The sequence below is a fragment of the Penaeus chinensis genome, chromosome 5 (genome assembly GCF_019202785.1).
Source record: "Penaeus chinensis breed Huanghai No. 1 chromosome 5, ASM1920278v2, whole genome shotgun sequence".
NCBI classification, from domain to species: Eukaryota; Metazoa; Arthropoda; class Malacostraca; order Decapoda; family Penaeidae; genus Penaeus; species Penaeus chinensis.
In genome coordinates this window covers 16856979-16859478 of record NC_061823.1, presented here as the reverse complement: position 1 = coordinate 16859478, position 2500 = coordinate 16856979, and the positions used below count along the sequence as shown (strand labels likewise).

The 2500-nt window shown below is 36.9% G+C and overlaps 1 protein-coding gene across 1 annotated transcript in view; it reads left to right on the top strand.

The window, feature by feature from the left end:
• Positions 1-2500, top strand: part of LOC125025509 (polypeptide N-acetylgalactosaminyltransferase 14-like) — an 89504-nt gene that overhangs the window by 53073 nt on the left and 33931 nt on the right. The gene's annotated exons all lie outside the window — the stretch shown is intronic.

Sequence of the window (2500 nt, the reverse complement as noted above, 5' to 3'; positions counted from 1 at the left end):
GTTGTCATTATCATTATTAGTAGTAGCAGTAGTAGTAGTAGTAGTAATAGTATTATAACCATTGTTATTATTATTGTTATTATTATTATTGTTGTTGTTGTCGTTGTTGTTGCTGTTGTTATTATTATTATTATAATTATTAATATCATCATCATCATCATCATCATCGTCATCATCATCATTAATATTATTATCATTATCATCAATCATCATCATCATTATTATTATTATTATTATTTTTATTATTAATATTATTAATATTATTATTATTATTGTTGCTGTTGCTGTTGTTGTTGTTGTTATTAATGTTATTATGATTATCATTATTCTCCTCGAGGAAATAGTTAGACCGTTTATTATTTACAAGACAATCATTTAAAAAAAGAAGGGGAGAGGGAGAAAGGGAGAGGAAGGGGGTATAAAGAGGAGAGCGGATAGGTAGGGGAAGGAAGATTAAAGAGAAGAGGAGGGGGGGGGGGGGGAGAGAAAACGATTCGGGTTCAGAGAGAAAATGGAGATAGGAGAGGGAAGGAGGGAAGAGAGAAAAGGGAACGAAGGAGGAAAGAAAAGAAAGAGAAGGAAAATGGTTGGGGGCAGATATAGGACAGAAAGTGGGAGGGAAGAAGTGAATTTAACCCATTCGCCCCATGTGGCACAAATACATGCCATGCCCACTGTCACACACGTTTATTTATTGTATTTACACAGAGATAGCTCTACACGTTCTTAATCACCAAATAACCAGTTTTCAGAACTACCTTTGTCACCTATTTACCCTTTTCCTTCACTTTAGAAAAGGGTATTTTGTATCAATTCATTGTCTAAAATATTTTAATATCAATTTAATAGTCATAACATCAATAACAGTAATAACAGTATCGGTAGCAATAGTATAGATAAGAAAAACACATTTTCCCGCCAATTCAAGGAATTGGAAAATCAGGATCGGTAACTAGAGCCTACTGATAGACTCCTTGCCGGCTGAGCACATGTGGAGCCATCTGTATGTAATAAAATTCACCAAAACTACAAGGGACAGAACATAAATCCGGGGCGAATGGGTTAAGGGTTTTTAGAGAGCGAGGGGAGGCTGCAGAGCGGGAAAGGGAGATGTAGACGGAGAGGGAAAGGAAAAGGGAGAGAAGAGACTAGAAAAGGAAAAAAAAAAAAAAAAAGAAAAAAAAAAGAGGAAAGAAGAAAGAGAGAAGTTTCCACGGATTCCGCTAATAATGATGATCCTAATTAATAATGACCACCCACGCAGTGCACTTGCCTCGAATATCAACAATCTTAATAATGATAACAATAAAAATGATATTGATATTGATAATGATGATGATAAGAATAACAACTTATTACTTGTTTCGTCCGTCCATCTGTTCGCAAATCCACTTACTATTTACGCTTGAAATTACATTCCGTGTGAAAGCGGTCTTGAACTCTCTTCATTTTGGTGTAAGATAGGCCCCTTATGCCCGGAGCTTGAAATCAATTCATTGTGGTATAAAATGGGGTGATGATTGACAGCATAAATATTTAAGTATAGTGTGTAGTATAATACACATTGATATGTTTATTAATTCCGTTTAGTGTCGGTGATAATGATACTTATGATGCTTGTAAAGATTATGAGGATAGCGATGATGAATATAATGTGATGGTGAGGATAAAAATGATGGTTATTATGATAAAGTTGATGATGATGGTGATAATATCTCGATAATGATAACAAATATAAGAAAAGAAAAAAAATATGACGCGACTGGAAATCGGCCGCAGTAACCCAGATACCAAACAACTTAACAACAACAACAACAACAACAACAACAAACCCGGCCAAACAAAGACAAACTTTTTCGATAAAAGGCCGAGGGGGAGGGAAAGGTAGATATGGGGGGGTGGAGGGGGGGTGGAAAAGAGAAGCCCTTCCATTAACTCAATTAACCTACATCTATTGGAATTGAATAAATGAATTAAAAAAAAAAAAAAAAAAAACTTTCAGCGAGCGTGGAAAATAGTCGATTAATATTCCGGAGGCGGCAGTTAATCTTGGGCGTGGACAAAGGCGCAGAGGCCCATCAAAGCAATCAGTAATAATTATATTTATTGGTTGTTCGTGACGCCCTGGGTTTGCATTGTGGGTGATGGGGGTAGGGGGGGAAGGGAGGAGGGCCACGTGTAGGGTATAGAGGGTAGATTGCCCTATGTTGGCTTATGTGTGTGTTTGTTTCTTTGTGTGTGTGTGTGTGTGTGTGTGTGTGTGTGTGTGTGTGTGTGTGTGTGTGTGTGTGTGTGTGTATGTTTGTTTTTCCTCAAGTATACAAATATGCGCGTAATTTTCTCATTTCACTTTCTTTTTTTCTATCTTCTCTTCTTTCTTCTCCCCCTTTTCTTCATTTTCTTATATGAGTGATGCTACGTATCTACATCACCTTTTAAGCAATCCCCCACCACTACCACAACCTGAATGAACCTTTTCTCCTTCATCACCACCACTGCC